Source organism: Ammospiza caudacuta, chromosome 33 (genome assembly GCF_027887145.1).
Source record: "Ammospiza caudacuta isolate bAmmCau1 chromosome 33, bAmmCau1.pri, whole genome shotgun sequence".
In the NCBI taxonomy this organism is placed as follows: domain Eukaryota; kingdom Metazoa; phylum Chordata; class Aves; order Passeriformes; family Passerellidae; genus Ammospiza; species Ammospiza caudacuta.
In genome coordinates, this window is record NC_080625.1 from 2,926,109 (window position 1) to 2,943,203 (window position 17,095).

General features: G+C 49.9%; 1 long non-coding RNA gene and 1 pseudogene across 1 annotated transcript; both read right to left on the reverse strand.

Annotated features, from left to right (window-relative positions):
* The window catches only part of LOC131570213 (uncharacterized), a 1,483,036-nt pseudogene that overhangs the window by 811,033 nt on the left and 654,908 nt on the right, over positions 1-17,095 (reverse strand).
* Positions 13,839-15,150, reverse strand: LOC131570291 (uncharacterized). The gene is made up of 3 exons (XR_009275862.1): positions 15,011-15,150; positions 14,447-14,537; positions 13,839-14,142 (listed from the first exon to the last, which is right to left on the reverse strand). It is a non-coding gene; the product is annotated as an uncharacterized LOC131570291 (long non-coding RNA).

A 17,095-nucleotide genomic window follows, 5' to 3' on the forward strand; every position in this document is an offset into this window, starting at 1 on the left:
TTACCATTAGCCCCTGCAATGAGGAAGGTTTTTTTACCTGCTTCGCCGCCCTCTTCAGCAAGCCAGGCTACACAGAGCGCTTCTGAGGCTTCCGCACCCCCTGAACAACAGCAGCCATGGCCGAGACCCCCCAGTCAGCTCCTGAAAATCAATGAGCTGACCCCTGGGGCGGAAAATGACCTAGCGGGGCTATTGTAAGGGAACGGAGGTTGGCCTGGACTGCGCTTGCCGAAGACGCTATGAATAAGGGGGAGTCGGAGCTTATCAGCGCTGTTACCCAGCTTGCTTGTCCTGTTGTATCCACTGCGCAAGAGGGAGGGGGCATGCAGGCTACTATTACAGCTCTTAATTGGGAATTACTGTCTCAACTGAGGTCTACTGTTAGCCAGTTTGGAGTGAAAAGTGAGCCAGCCAAACAGATGTTAGATATAATATTTTTGATGCCAGTCTTCTTCTTGAGAACGATTGTTATGAGATAGCTAAATGGATCTTTACTCAGCCCCAGCAATTGTTATTTAATGCTCATTGGCAAGGGCTCGTAAATGAATGCGTAGCACTATTAGGGCTAGGGACCTCTCAGAATCAGGTGTTAGCTGCTCTTGCACCTCTTCAAGCGTCAGCTGCACTGGCATCAGCAAATAGAGGAGGCCACATGAAATGTTACCGATGCGGAGGCATGGGTCACAGGCACTGGGAATGCCAGGCTGCAGGACTCTGGTGTCGGAGATACCAATCGGACACCCATAATACGGGCACTTGCAGACGGAAATCGGGAAACTTCCCCAGGAGTACGAACTGCAGTGACCACGTACTGGCTCAAGTCATTGCTGGAGCATCAGCACCCTCTCCTGTCTCCAACCCGACACCACAGGGAGCTCCCGCGGGGGGAGTGGAGCTGCCGTGGGGGAAGTGACCCGCGCCGCCACGGCTGCAGCGTGGACGGAGCGTGTGCCGCACCCAGCACGGGGGGGTTCGCCCGCTCCGACACAAGCGGCACAGGACCAGAGTGCTTTTCCAGCGCCAGCGTTTCTCCCTCCGCCCCGCAGCTGGTAAAAAGCTACAGTTTTAGACCTAACAGCCGTAATAAATGTGACTCTTGTCAGCAAAAGAAAAGATCCCTACTGCAATTAAGAAACCAGTGATAATAAACAAGCGACACCAAGGAGCATTACTATCAAGACGTTCCTTGCCTAAGTTAAAAGGACTTTTTGTTCTTCCTGGCAGAAACTGTGAAAGTCAAATCAGCGTACTGAATGCGTGGGTCAAATTTTGGCTGATTTGGCTTAGCATCCGTTATGCTGTCAGAATCACCTGCATTAACATGGCTCGGTCAGTGGAACATCAAATTCTGAAATGGTATTTTGAAAAATTTAAAAATGTTGAAGATGTGTTGAAGCGATTGTATGGGTGAGATGTAGTGAGTATGCTTTTCATGTTCTTTGAGATTTGTTTAGATGTGATAGATATAAAAGCAAGCACTGAATTCAAAAGAATTTTTCCGCAGGTATACCTTGAACAAACTTCCTATGTTTAAGTGCATTCAAGTATAAAAATGCTGCAGCAAACACGTGAAGAAAGTTGTTTCATCTTAGTATTTTAAAATCAGGCCTGTAAGTATGTTATAGTAAATGCTATATTCTATTTCTATAGTAAGTCTTATCCGTTGCTAAGTAGTTTAAGTTAAATTATCTATTAAATGCCATTAAATGTTAAATATTGTTAAGGTTAAGTTTTATTAAGTTTATGTCCTGTTAGGTTTAAGTGCTGTTCAGTTTAATTTCTGTTCAGTTTAAGTGTTATTAAGTTTAAGTGAAGTTAGATTCTGTTAAGATTAAATTATATGAGGTTTAAGTTATGTAGAATTTAAAGTCAGTTAAGTTCTGTTAAAGTTAAGTTCTGTTAAATTTAAGTGATTTTACATGTAAGTTCTGTTGATTTGAAAATCTGTTAAGTTCTATTAAGGTTATGTTTTGTTAAAGTTAAGGTCTGTTAAATTTAAGTTCTGCTAAGTTAAGTTCTGTTGAGTTTAATTTCTGTTAAGTTTAAATGATGTTGAGTTCTGTTAACTATTTTAAGTGCTTTAAGTTCAAGTGCTGTTAAGTTTGAGTGATGTAAGATAGATTTATGCTAGATGTTTATTTTATGATCTGCATTTGTTGGGACTATTTGTTTTGCCTGGCGTCATTGATGTGGACCATATGGTGATGGCATATACCCCTTTTTCCCCACTTCAACTCAATAAGGGACAGAGAATTGTTCAGCTGGTGCCATTTGAGCCAAATGACTAAAGGATTACAGACTAAAAGGACAAGAGAGGGGGGAAATGGTTTTGAATCCACTGGAGGACTTACCTTACTAACTTTGGACTTTTCTGAGAGACCCAAGAAAAGGGTGGAAGTGGAATTTCAAGGACAGAAAGGATCATTTTCAGGCTTGTTGGACACTGGGGTCCATTCCAGCATTATTAGCCCTAGCTGTTCGCCTCCTCTCCGGGTTGGCATGAATGAAAACAGCTAACAGCGTTCTTTTCTTAGTCCAATTACCACCTACCCTGCAATGCCTGATAAGGCACGACATTATGGCTCAGCTGGGGGTGGTTGTAACCCTTTGGGATAAAAGCCATTGCTCGGACCGTGGCTGGGGAACCTTATAGAGATACTGGGTGTGCTTTTAAATGCTTTTACTTATTTTACCTTGTATTTTTAATTGTATTCAAGATATGGTCAGTAGAATGATAGAAAAACCCTGGCAGACTAACCTCTTTGTGCAAAAAGGAAAAGCGGGGAATTGTTGGACAATTTTGCTCAGACATGACTTGAAGGAAAAAAAAAGGCCATGAAAATATACAGCTGATGGAAAAGTAAAAGGCAGCTGTAAGCACCAAATTCTCAAGCCTGATCCTGTAAACAACAAAATTCTCAGGCACATTTCTGTAAACAACAAGAGTTCTCAGGCTTGTCTTCAATAACAAGTAAATATCTTGTCCTTGGATGGTTATGGGAAAGCAGAGTGACAAACATGGAGGCCTTGAGAACCGTTCATAACAGGATGAGAAAAACAAGACTTGGTCTCAATAACAAACCACAGGTATTGAAAACAAAAAGAGGGGTTGGTGTGTAATCTGTAACCAATGATGAGCTCGGGTTTTGCAATATGTATGAACTTAATTAACATGGTTATAAAATGTGCATGTTGGATCAATAAATCGGAGTTCGATGCTGATCAAACGATGGGTCGTCTCCTTCGCTTTCTACACAGGAAACACCGCAGAAACTTCGTGTATTTCCATGTCACTCGAGGCAACGCCTGGAGAACATATGCAAACGTGACCTCTTCCTTCCATGTCCAGTGCTCTCACCACTGCACATGGACCAGAGCTGCTTCTAGGGTTGTCCTTTTAAGGATGCTTTGTCCCTTTCCAAAAAGGGCACAGTCTCAGCTTTGGGACACCTGTGCCCCCCAAATTTCACCCCCTGGGGCCCAGGGGTACCAACACTGAACCCTCTTGGCTCTGAGCCATTGCCTCCCCCTGGATGCAGTCTCTGTGTCACAGGAAACATGGTTCTGTCCATGGCCATACAGGAAAAGTCCAGCTAAGGCCACTCCATCATCTCTTCCCACCTAAGATTCTTCTCTACTCTCCCAACATCTTTCACTTGCCCATACCTTCACACTTGCACATTTCCTTCCTCCATTTCATCTCTTATCTCTCTTCTAGGAAAGGTTAATGTTCTGCAAAGTTTTCCTTGTCCGAAAAAGGGTTAAAAGCTTGGGCTCTGCCCACCCAAAGCTCCCACAGCGGGCGGACCCCTTCTCGCTGCATCCCCCCGGCCCTTCTCCGCCAGCCAGGCTGTGCTGCCAGCACATGATATCAGTGGCACAGGCACACTGGCTCTCTCTCTCTGTCTCCTGGGGTGGAGGTGTGGCTGCCCAATGCCTCTCGGGACTCTTCCACCCTTCCATCCTCGGGCCAGGCCTACCTCACCCAGCCCCAAACCAGCCCAGAGCTGGGCAGGGGAGGCCCGACCTGCTTCCCTTGCAGGAACCCTGGAGAGCTTCCCCCAGGAGTGCTCTGCTTTTTAACCCCTGTGTTCTCAGAGGTGTATCCAATGTCCCCAGTGGCCAAACCAGGTACCAGTATTCAAATATGAGCACCTACTGGCCTGACCACTTCATATCCCAGAAAACTAACTTCCTCTCAAACCGTGACATCTATATAATCTCAGTCCAGTTTATCCCAGTCTGTAGGAACCCAGTCCATTTGATCCCAATCCATATTTGATCCCAGTCCATATTTAATCCCTGTCCATAGCTTATCCTACTCCATATTTGATCCCAATCCATAAAATCTGTCATATTTGATCCAGGCCATATTTGATTCCAGTCCAAAGTTGATCCCAATCCTGATTTGTTCCCAGTCCAGTTTATCCCAGTCCATAGTTGATTTTAGTCCATATTTGATCCCAGTCCATTTTTTATCCCAATTCATATTTGATCCCAGCCCGTATTTGATCCCAGTCTATATAAGCTCAGTCCAGTTTATCTCACCCTGTAGGATTCCAATCAATAATTGATCCCAGTCCATATTTGATCCCAGTCCCTATTTGCTCCCAGTCGCTATTTGATCCAAGTCCCTGTTTGATCCTAGTCCATGTTTGATCCCAGTCTGTGTTGCCCTGCACACATTCCAACAGTCTGCAATTCCAGCTTTGAGCCAGGAAAAGATGTTCCCGCCCTTGAAGGGAAATGGAGCAAAATCCTACAGACACATTTCCCTGCCAGCCTTCAGGACTTCAGCGCCTGGGACTGGGAAATAAAATAATAATTGGGAAATAAATAATAAATAATCAGGGGAGGGTCTGTGGGGACAGAGGGGTCATCTATATCAGGGCAGGGGTCAATTAAATCAGAGGAGGGGTCAATTAAATCAGGGGAAGGGGAATTAAAACAGGGAAAGGTCAATTAAATCAGGGCAGGGTCTCTGGTGGTCCGTGGATCCAGGGAGACACTGAGAGAGAAACGGAGCAGGCAAAGAGAGGCAGGAGAGAAAAGGGACACAAAGACAATGAGCTGAGAAGGCGGCACTCTGCAAACAGAACTGCAACAGACTGAACATGAACGGGAGAGAAATCAGTAAGTCCCAGAGTTTTATTTGCTGTCAAATACATCCCACACACCCAGCCCCACACAATCTCCATCCCACCACTCTAATTGAGATCCCACGACTCTAAATCACTTCCCAACCTCATCTCAGCCTGATGGCTGCAGAATCGAGTGAGTTTGGCATGGGATTGAGTTTTTTGAGGTGGGTTTGAGCTCTTTTTGGGGTAAGATTGAGCTTTTTTCACTGGGATTTGAGTGGTTTGGAGGTGACAGATCCATTCCTCTTGGCTTTTGCAGTGCAAAGAGATGAAGAATAGAAAAAACATGGGGTGAAATTAAAAGTAGAAGAAGCCAGGTGTATTCTCAACATGGATCAAAGGGAATGTGGCTCACCTGGGCTGTGCCCAAAGTGCCTCCTCCAGTGGGGGATGGAGCTGGAGCAGCGCACGAAGCTCTGCCCGCACTCGGGGCACTCGCAGGGCTTCCCTTAGTGGTGCCTCCATTGGTGTCGGGTCAAGTTAGAGCTGCTGGAGAAGCTCTTCCCACACTGGGGACACTCGTAGGGCCTCTCCCCAGTGTGGATGCGCCGGTGCGTGACGAGGGTGGAGTTGTGCTTGAATCCCTTCCCACAGTCGGGGCATTGGAAGGGCCTCTACTCTGTGTGAATCCGATAGTGCTGGAGCAGATGGCTGCTTGTCTTAAACCTCTTCCCACACTTGGAACACTCATAGGGCCTCTCCCCAGTGTGGGTCCTCTGGTGCATGATCAGGCTGGAGCTCTGGCTGAAGCACATCCCACACTCTGAGCACTTGTACGGCTTCTCACTACTGTGGGTCCTCTGGTGCATGATCAAGTGGGAGCTCACGCTGAAGCTCTTTTCACACTCCTCACACGTGTAGGGCCGTTCCCCAGTGTGGGTCCTCTGGTGCACAATCAGGTTGGAGTTCCACCTGAAGCTCTTCCCACACTCCACGCACATGTGGGGCTTCTCCCCATCATGGAGCTGCTCATGGAGCACCAGCTCTGAGCTCTGGCTCCGTCTCCGGCCGCCTTCCCGGCCCAGGCTGGCTCTTTCCCCCTCAGATCCCCGCCGGCTGCGTTTGCAGCCCCTCCTCATGTGGCATCTCCGGGGCTTTTCCTCCCCGTTGGCTTCCTGCGCCGTGGAGCCGCTCAAAACGGCCTCTTCCACCAGGTTCTGCCATGGGCATTTGTCCTCCCTGCTCTCCATGCTCAGCTCCTGCTCTGGGGGAGGAAGGACAAGGACAGGATGGGATTTGTCTCCGTGCCACAGGCAAGGGCAAGGAGATCCCCCCAGGGTTGAGCTGCAGCCGGGGCCTTGCTGGGCTGGGAGATGGAGCAGCACAGAGGGGAAAGAGGCACTGACTTCCTCCTCACCTGCCTCAGTGTCCTGGGGCATCTTCCTTGTCCTCACAGCCTCCCTGGGGTTGGCAATGGGCAATCCTGGTTTGGTGAAAACAAGAGATGAGCGCGTTTGTAGGAGTGTCGGGGGATTGGACGGTCGGGATGGACAGAGACGAGAGAGCTCTGCAGCCAGGTCGTGGAACTTGCGGTTTATTGCAAAGGGCCTGGGTGCAGGGCCCTGCTGGGAGCTGCAAGGCACAGCTCGGAGCAGGCCCGAGAGAAGAGAGGGGTAGAGAGAATGAGAGGGTAAAAGACAAAGACAGGCAAGAGCGTAACAGAGTAACGTTCCCATTACAACACAATAAATTTTCTTCTGTGTTAAATATTCTATTACTCACCAACCAATCTAGTACAAGATACAAATCCTACAGCATTTACATACAGCCTGTACGAATCATTACATCACCATACTGTGTTACATTTTAAACCCTAAAAACTCCTCTTTGGAGTTTTTCTGCTGAGCTAGTAGGGTCTGGATCTGTCTGTGAGCAGAGCGAATTGTTTCATCAAAAGGGGATTACCTTCACTCAGGCCACACATTGTTTTCCAGTTGTTCACTAACTAAGGTATCATAAAGCTTGCTTTCATTTCAATCTTCCTTATTCTTACTATATTCTCAAAATCTTCTGCCAGACAATTGTATTTAAAAGGCTTTCCTGTTTCATCTTCCCCAGCACACATTGAGTTTGAAGGTTCCTCTGCCCGAGTCCATCTCTACAAGTCACTGGCCATTTGTGCTCCAGACAAACCTCCCAAACACCAAGATTCAGCCCTGAAAAAGCCTCCCAGGAGTTCTCCATCCCCTGTCCCTCCCCTCTGGTGTTCTGGGGTTCCCCCCTGACCCAGCTGCTGGGGGTCACACTTGGATTGGGGGTCCTCCTTGTGCCTGGTGCCTGCCCTGCCCAGGCTGCTGGCAGTCCCAGCAATGCCAAAAGCTCCCCCTGCTTCGCTCTCCCCATTTTGGGATGCCGGGGCTGTTTGGGCTCCCGGGCTCCCTTCTCCCCTCATTCTCTGCTCTGGGCTGCAGCGGCTCCAAGGAGTCCCCCCTGCCCCTCTCCAGGCTCTTGAGGCTCCCACCAATGGCGGCGCTCCCCCCTCTCTGGGCTCCCCCATTTGGGCTCCTGGGAGACACAGGGCTCTGCTCCTCCAGGCTGCCTCTGCCAGCAGCCGCCACCGCCACCCCCCAATGTCCCCCTGAGGGGCCTTTTCTGCTTAGCCATGGCATTCTTCATTCTCCATATGTCGCCCCAAAACCCCAACCCAGGGACCCCCCGGGATATCTGGGTCGAGCTCCCCCCTCCCTGCTCACTGGTTCGATGGGGGGGCGATGATCCCACAGGTGGGGGCTGCGAATTCAGGCAGGGATCAACGGCTTGGTTCCCTCACCTCAGCCTTGATCCACGTTTGTAGCTCCTCTTCCTCTTCCTCCCACTCCTCCTTTTCCATCCCCTCTCCTCCCCCTCTTCTGTTATCTGTACTTCCTTCTCCTCTTCCATCCCTCCCCTTCCATCCCTTCTCCTCCTTCTTAGTAACCCCACCTCCTTCTCCTCCTTCCATCGCTGCTCTCCTCCTTCATCCCTCCTCTTCATCCCTCCTCCCCCTTCTCCTCCTCCCTAACCCCGCCTCCTCCTCCCCCTTCATCCCTGCCCTTCCCTCCCTCCTCCTCCTCCTCCCCCAGCAGCAGCCACACCCTCGGTGCCCCGTTCCCGCAGCCCTCGCAGCCGCGGCAGGAGCGGGGATGGAGCCGGGACAGGTCGGGATGGGCAGCGCGGGGCTCTCGGCTGCTCCAGCTGCTGCGGGCAGGGGGAACCTGGCCCAGGCCAAAGGAGAGGCAAACTGGGCAAACTGGGGGCACATTACAAAGCTAAAGATGCAGCGGAAAATGGAGCTGAAAGAGTTATGTTAATATTAATTCAAAACAAGGAAAACCAGGAAATTCCAAAGTTTAGGGAAGCCGAGAAAAAAGAATTAAACAAGTTAGGAAGTGAAGAAGATAAATCAGGGAAATGGAAATTCCTTGATGGAAGACAATTACTTATTAAAATGTGCTTCTGGGAAAATATTAGAAGACATGCATCAGAACACCCACTGGGGTACTCAAGCTTTGTGTGATCATTTTTAAGAAGCTATGGGTGCACTGGGATTTTGGAGTAGCAAAGTAAGTAACTGAAAGATGCTTAATTTGTCAAAGGATAAATAAAAAAGCGATGAGAAAAACAAGATTAGGAGGTCGTGAGTTAGCTCGTTGACCATTTCAAAGTATCCAAGCAGAAGTTTAGATTTGTTAGGCTCTGGATTTATTGTAAAAAAACCCCATTTAATCTAGAAGAAAGAGAATATGCCATATGTCAGACATGAGATTTTAGGAGAATAAAAATCTTTAAAATATCAGTAACACTCAATACAAAACAAGAAAAGAAAAAGGGGAAATGAAAAGGAAGGGAACAAGAGGAAAAATCAGAAAGAGAGTGGGATCCTCTGCAGGTCTTGCCCCCTCCATTCGCAGCCGAGGCGCCTGTCCTGGGTCCCGGCTCGCTGCCCGCCTCAGCTCCGCCTGCCCCGGTTTCCATCCCAGGTGCGGCCTCACTGCCCAGGGCAGCTCCACCTGCCCCGGTGCTGTCGCTCAATTTGTGTGCCCTGCTCCCACTGCCTGGCCCGCGGCCGCTCTGCCGGCCAGGCTGGGGAAGATGGGGGTTGCTCTGTCCTGCCGCCTGCTCTGAGGTCACTGCACCCACCGCACCCGGGGGGGTCCCAGCCATCCCATCCCCGGCTGCCCTGCCCGTGCCACCTGCGCTGGGCACCGCCGCTGCTGCCGGGCTCTCCCACCTGCCTTTGCTCTGCCGGCAGCTGCCGGATCAGCCGCCATCAGCCATGTGGGGGCTACCCACGCTCCGCCTCGGGCTCCACGGGAAGATCCCCCTCTGCTGATTCCAGCAGCAGACCCTGCCCACACTCCGACCGAGCCTCAGCAGGATATCCTCCCCTGACCCCGTCCCGCTCTGAGTTACGTCCCCTTGGTAACCACAGCTCCGGCTGTTCAGGGAAACTCTCTTTCTCCACAGGAAGCACCTTATCGAAACACTAGGAGCTCAGTTAAAAGGCAGCCCTCTCCAAATTCTTTCCCAAAACACAGCAGAAAGGCTATAGAAGGTAAAAAAGTGAAAGAGTTAGCTGAAGGGATTGCTCTATTTCCGCTCAGAGAGGTTCCCATGGGAGGGATGCGCTGCCCTGCCTCGCGGGAGCCACCAGCGCCCCTGCCGGCCGTGCCCGGAACTGCACCCAAGGGCAAAGCGCCGCAGCCCAAAGGCCGGGACTGGGTCCGGGCTCTGTTTGCTGTCAGTGCCGCAGCTGTTGGTGTTTGTTTGCTTTATTATACACACTAGTAAAGAACTGGTATTCCTATTCCCATATCTTTGCCTGAGAGCCCCTTCATTTCACTACTCTAAAAATTAAGAGGGACGGGATTTGCTTTCTCTATTCCAAGAGAGGCTTTTTCTGCCTTCCCGAGCAGACACCTCTCTTGTAAAGCAAGACAAGCACCCACAGGCACTGAGGGGGGCTGCAGGAGGGGCACAAGAAGGCCCTGCAGCACTTGGGCACAAAGGCACAGCAGGTGAGTGCAAGAAGGGAGCAGCAAAAGGCCAAACTGAAGGCAAAGGCCAGGGCACAGCTCCTACAGCCCCTGAGGGATCAACCCCAGGGCCCAAGGAGGCCCCAGCACCCAGGGCACAGCTCGGCCACAAGCACCTGGCAGAGGCATTGCCCTCCTCGGCAGGGGAGAGCCCACCCAAACAGCCCCTGGCAAGGAACCAGGGCTCCAGCTGCAAGGCACAAGGACACTGCAAGCACAGACAGCAGCACCCTCAGGACCAGCAAGTCCACCCCTTGATGGACATGGATTGGCAGGGCTCTCACAGCTCCCATCACACCAGGGACCCTCCACACTGCAGCCCTTGAGAACATTCAGGATGGGTCTGTGTGAAAAATGCATGTATTTTATGATTGGCTTTTCGCAAATATTTAAATGAATATTATATGTGTTGTGTTAGAAAGTAATGCTGTATTAATTCTCTTAAGTACTGTGTTAAATATAGTTTTAGGTTATAAAAATTGTTAAAGTAGAAACTATGCTATGTAAGATGCTTTGTTTAAAAGAAAGGACTTGCAGCGAGATAGCAGCCGCAGGACACATAGATCTTTCAGAGAAAAAGAATTTATTGCCTTCTTATTGGAAGGATCTAACTTCTTCTTGCCTCAAGGGCGCTTTTAGGGTTAGAGCAAAAAAGCTGATGAAGACCAGATGGAGTCCCGTATTTGAATGGAATTTATGCATCATTTATTAAGAGTATGAATATGCAACGGGCTATTGTTCTTAAGGGTTCGTCCTTTGTTAGCGGTTGTCCTTTTTCGGGCTTGTGCTTCCCAGAAAAAGGTACCCGGACGTCCGTAACTCTTTGTTTTTATTGTCTCATATTGTCCGAATTCGATTTATCCAAATTGTTATTACTCTAATTGTGTTACTATTCTTTTTAACCATTTTATTTCTTTTAGACTTCTAAAAATGTTAAAAACAAGTGGTTGGCGTTTTTCACAATTTGGTAGCACAGGATGGTTACCAACATCTCGCTGCCGGTGCTTTAGGAGAGTCAGAGTGGGGAAGGCGCGCCCGGCCCCATTGGCAGCCTCGCTCTGTTTCCCCTGGAGTGACCGACAGACGACAGACGCAGGTTACGATCTGTGGACAAAAGGAGACAATAAAACAAGGAGAAGGGAAAAAGCCTCCCTACAACCGGGGTAATTGGCCCCCTAAGAGTAGTAATGGGCACAAAGACCCCAGGAAGGAAAAGGGATTGGTAAGTATTTCTCAGGGGGGGCAGGTACAGGGGATGAATGTGTGTGAATGAGAGGAGGGCTGGTTGTCCCAGACCTGCCAAGTGAGTGCTGGAGTCTCCCACGCTGCGTTTCCGACTTTCTGCGGTAAGTGGCCAGGAAAGCGAGGAAGTGAATGTTAACAGGAGTGAGACAATCCCCCAGCTTAACTGGGACTGGGTCTCCAAGAGGGGTTGGACCCCTCAGAGGAATGGAGCAATGTTTCCTAGCCCAACCCTCTAGGAAAGGGGACAGGAGGAGCCCCTAAAACCTGCTGGGTTGAGGGATTTATATTCCAAGAGCATCCAAGAGCAGGGTTGAGCAGAATTCTGTCGGAGTGAGGATATGCCCAAGAACACTCAGGGTGGGACAACACAGCTAGACTGAAGGATAAAAAATGCCCAAGAATATCCAGGTTTGGACAACACAGCAGAACAAATTAAATGCCCAGGAGCATCTGTAGTTGTACCACACCGCTGGGTTGAGGGACAGAAAATGCCCAAGAGCATCTGGGGTTGAACAAAACAGCTGGATTGAGGGAAAAATACCCAAGAGCATCTGGGGTTGGACAAAACAGCAGGACTGAGGGAAAATTATCCGAGAGCATCTGGGGTTGGACAACACGGCAGGATTGAGGGAAAAATTGCCCAAGAGCATTTGAGGTTGGATAACACAGCTGGGTTGAGGGATATCCAATAGCACCGGGACTGGCCAGTAACACCTAAACTTGTAATAGGTGATGTGAAAGTAAAAGGTACCTTATTGTTGTTTTGTGGTGTGTGAGAGTGAGACACACACAAAGTCAGCCTCAACTTCCTGGGCAGGTGGGAAGGGGGGGGCGGTGGAAAGAGGAGTGAGTGACCTGCTCACCAAGCCGTAGCTCCCGAGTAGGCGGCAGCTTCTGGGCCAAAGGGTATGAGTTACCTACGCACCAGGCTGTAGCTCCCGGGTAGGTGGGGGCTTCTGGGCCGAAGAGGAGTGAGTGACCTGCAAACCAAGCTAGCGTTCTCTGGGCGTGTGAGGAGCCATAGCTGAAGAGTGTGAAAGACATGCAGCCTCACAGGTGAACAGACACCAGAGGCAGCCAGAGTCAGGGCCCTTCTAGGGGGCCTGGTGACACTGCGACCTGGAGGTAAAGCCCAAAGCGAAAGAGGGGGCCACAAGGACCTGTGATTTCCTAGCAATAAGGATCCACTTTGTGTCTTGAGAGTGTGAAAGAATGTGTGAAAGTGAATGAGAAATAAAAGTGAGTGAATGTAGACGAATGAAAGTATAGGTAATGTCGATTGTGCATTTTAAGCCTTACCATATCTCCTTGGAGGGAGGTGGATTGTATTGAAAAGCAGTGAGAGAAGAAGGGGTTTTTTTTGGGTGTAAGTAGTTGAAAGAAAAGTGGTATTTAAGTTGTAAGTAAAAAGTGAAAAACGGAAGCAGGGGATGAATAGATAGAAAATTGAAAAATGAGACAGAAATCCAGTAAGGTGGATACAAGAAAAGAAAAGCAAAAATATTACCAACAGAAATACCTCAAGATAGCACTTTGGGAGTTATGTTAACAAACAGAAATACAACTCTCTGCAAAATACAGGGTATGCAGAAGTTGATGAGAAAAAACATGCAAACTTATGAATTATATACTTAAAAAGAGCATTAGAAAATTTAACACAAAAGAAAGGAGTTATATATTGATTCAAGGTATGCCTTTAGAGTAGCACATACCTTAAGAAAAATTTGAAAAGGGAGATTACTTAATTAAAGAAGAAAAAGATTAGTACATGAGAAACTTATTTTCAGAATTTTAGAGGCATTAAAATTACCTAAGAAAGATAGCAATAATACATATTAAAGGACACCAAAAGGTAAAGACCCAGAAATAAGAAGAAATAATTGGCAGATCAAGAAGCTAAAGATGCAGCAGAAAATAGAGCTGAAAAAGTTAATATTAACTCCAAATGAAGAAAAATTGGAAATTCCAAAGTTTCAAAGTTTAGAGAAGCAAAAAAAAGGGAATTAAAACAAGATACATGGCGAACAAGATAAATCGGGGAAATAGAAACATCTTGATGGAAAACAATTAGATAATAAAATGCTTACTAGGGAATAGCAGAGGACACATATCAAAAAGCCCAGTGGGATACTCAGGCTTTGTGTGATCATTTTTTTCAAAGAACTGTGGGTGCACTGAGACTTTTAGAGTAGAAAAACAAGTACCTGAAAGATGTATAATTTGCCAAAGCATAAATAAAAGGGTGATGAGAAAAACAAGATGAGAAGGTCGTGAGTTAGCCCGTCGACCATTTCAAAGTATTCAAGCAGAAGTTTATATTTGTTAAGCTCTGGATTTATTTGTAAAAACCGTTTAATCCAGAAGAAAAAGAGTATACCACATGCTGGGGAGGAGGGAGGCTGTAAGAAAATAACATTTTTGAAAGGCTATAAAAGCAAAACGGGGAAGTACAAAGCTGAGAACAAATTACCTTATCCATTCCCGTTCATTCCCCCACTCGTTCGCACCACCCCTCCCAGCCCCTGTGCCAGCTCTGGCACAGTCCGTCTGTCCCAGTCCGGTCGCCTGGCCCGCGGCCGCTCCGCAGTTCGTGACGGAGGTGGGGGTCTGTCCTGCCGTGTAGACCGTAGTTACCGCGCTGACCGCACCGAGGGGGGGTCCCGTCTGTCCCATCCCCGGCTGCCCTGACTCTGTCGGCTCCCGCTGCTGCAGCCGGGGTTGTGGTAGATAGGGAAAAGGCGCTGCGGAAAATCACGCGATGTCACGGAAAGCCAGGACCCTTTGTTCCTCTAAGATAAGAGATTACCCTAGGAATGTGGCCCCACTAACAGTAATGCCAGTAACTTTCCACTCCTTACCCAGTACTTTTCCACTCCCTACTAACCATAGATAAGAAGGACAAACCCCCTTTTGACGTAGAGACCCCTTAGACTATAAGACCCCACAAGAAGAAGTAATAAACGCCTTTTGACCGTCCACCATATTGGTGTCTGCGTGTGTCATTGGCCCGAGCGGCCCTGGAGAGAGTGGGCTGTCGAGCTGTACCTCAGAACCAGGTCGCCTGCCTTGATCCAGAAGGCAACATTTTGGTGCCGACACCTGGGAAGCGACTTGCGCCCGGGGAACGGGGATTCTCCTGGAAAGAAGACGGCGGCTGTGGCAGCAGGTCTGACCACAGCGGGAGGGACGCCGCCGGACCAGCGTGGACCATGGAAGCCATAGCGAAGGTCGTAACAGAAATGCATGCACAATGGGGTATAGAATGTAAACTTAGAGATTTAACTCTCGCATTGCCGAGATTGATTAAGCTTGGGGCTATTGAAAACCCTGTGGACGTCCTACATTCGGATGTGTGGGATAATTGTACAAAAGCTCTGGCGGAGGACGCTATGTCCTCGGGCACAGGGAAAGCCCTAAAGTCGTGGGGCAGAGTTGTCCAGGCTCTGCAAAAAGCTCAACAAGAGCAAGAAACCTGGAAAGCCGCTTGAACTTGTTTATTAGCCGTGCCGCAGTTGGGGGTGGGCGCGGCGACACAAACCGCGGAGGTGCCTGATCCGGGCGGGCGCACGGAGGCGCGAATGCCAGATCCCCCTCAGCGAGCGGACTCACCATTGGGGGGGGGAGCACACGCGGCCGTTCTGGTGGGGGCTGGCGGAGGAGGCGCGGAACGTGGCCAGAATGTCGGACCCCGTAGGGATCAATAAAAACGCCCCCCCACCATATGCGTTTGAAAATGGTGCCGGACCGTGTGGTCAGGGCGGAAAGGAGGAGGCAGGGGGCAGAAATGCAGTCAGCCCGTTTAACAACGCATGCGCGGGCAAGTGGGGAGACGGGGCGGCCCCCGCGGAGGTGCGTAAGACCAATTAGAGCACTTTATTAAAATTGGGTCCTTGTAGGGCAAGGACCTCCCCCAGCAGGAGGCAGGGGGACCCCAGGGGGAGGGAACGGCCCGACCCCCGCAGGAAGGGGCGGGGTCGGAGCCCGAGGAAAAGGCAGAGCAGCCCGGAAGCGTCTAGTTACTCGACTTCCGGCTCGGCCTCGGACTCGAGCTCTGAGCCCGAGATAGGGTCGGAGGATTCCAACTCAGATTCTAGCTTTAACAGAGAGAGAGCAGCGGCATGTAAGGTCACTAGCCACAGCGCTCCCGCATGGGTGAAGGGGTTACCAGAGAAAAAGCGAACCCCGCTTACAAACTGGCAGAAAATAAAAATGGCTTGTGCGGAATGGACTCCGTCTGCCACTCTGGTGTTCCTGGTCCATGTGGGGGGGGGGCAGGCAGAAACCAAAGAACCAATTCCCCCGTAAAGCCAAAAGATGTGCAGGCAATCGTTAAAGCGATTGCGGATAAGGGAATTAATTCTGCCATGTTTTGCACACTTATTGACGGCCTTTTTGGTGGGGACGATATGCTTCCCTTTGATATTAAGCAGACGTGTAGAATGATATTTGATGGTGCAGGGATGATCGTTTTTAAACAAGAATGGGAGGATAATTGCATCAAACAGCTAGCCTTGGTAACAGGGGCAGACCATCCACTGCACGGCTCCAGCATACAGAGGCTAATGGGCACAGACCCCACTATGATCACCCCCCAGCTACAGGCTGAGGGCTTGCGTGCCCATGAGGTCATGACAACAACCCGTGCTGCCCGAGAAGCCATCCGTGACGCTTCTAAAGTGGTAGCCAAACCATCTCCATGGTCTTCCATAAAACAGGGTGAGAGTGAGAGCTTCACTCAGTTTGTGGACAAACTTCAGGCCGCATTAGATTCCTCTGCCTTACCCTCAGAGGCGAAGGGTCCCGTGCTGGCAGAATGCCTACGCCAGCAATGCAACTCAGCCACCAAGGACATTTTAAGGTCACTGCCACAGGGGTCTAATATAGCTGCCATGATCAGACATGTTGCAAAGGAGGAACATCTAGCTCCCATTCAAGCAGCAGTTCACACTGCAATAACCAGTGTGATGGCATGCCTTAAGTGTGGCCAGGCAGGCCACTTGGCAGTAAACTGCCCCCAGCCAAGGCGCCTATCAGCAGCTGCTCCACCACGCCAAGGGGGAGGTAGGGGGCCGTGCTGGGGGTGTGGAAGGAAGGGGCATTTAGCTAAGGAATGCAGATCCAGGCCCCAGGGAAACAGGAGAGGGAGGGGGCACCTGGGCCCCAGCCAGCCCCCTCCCACCTGGAATATGCAGCAGCCCAGCTACAGCAACCCCCAGTGGGGCAGGGGACCTTCTTACCCTATGCCCCCACAGGGAGCAGTTACCTTTGCATCCCCTCCAGCAATACAATGGCAGAGTTGTGCAGCACCCTCAATACCTTCGCACCTCCCACCACCACAAGCCGCGCCGGAGTCACAGGAACAGCAGGGGACGCCCCAGAGTGGGATCCCTGGGTGGCCTTGGTCATGAAACTAGGGAAGGAGCCCCTGATGGTGTGGGGGACATGCCGCCTTTACGGCAGCCAGGATCCCCATGTCATAGGGTTTCAGTTCTGGGCGGACACGGGATCAGACTGCACGATTTTTCTCCAAGCACATTGGCCTGGACATTGGCAAACAAGGAAGTCCCCCCAGTGAACGGAGTGGGGGGGCAGTCCCGGGCATGGAAAAGCACCCAGCTGGTGGCTATAACACTTCACACGAAAAAGGGACCAGAACAGACAGTAGCAATCTACCCCTACATTTTGCAAAATTTT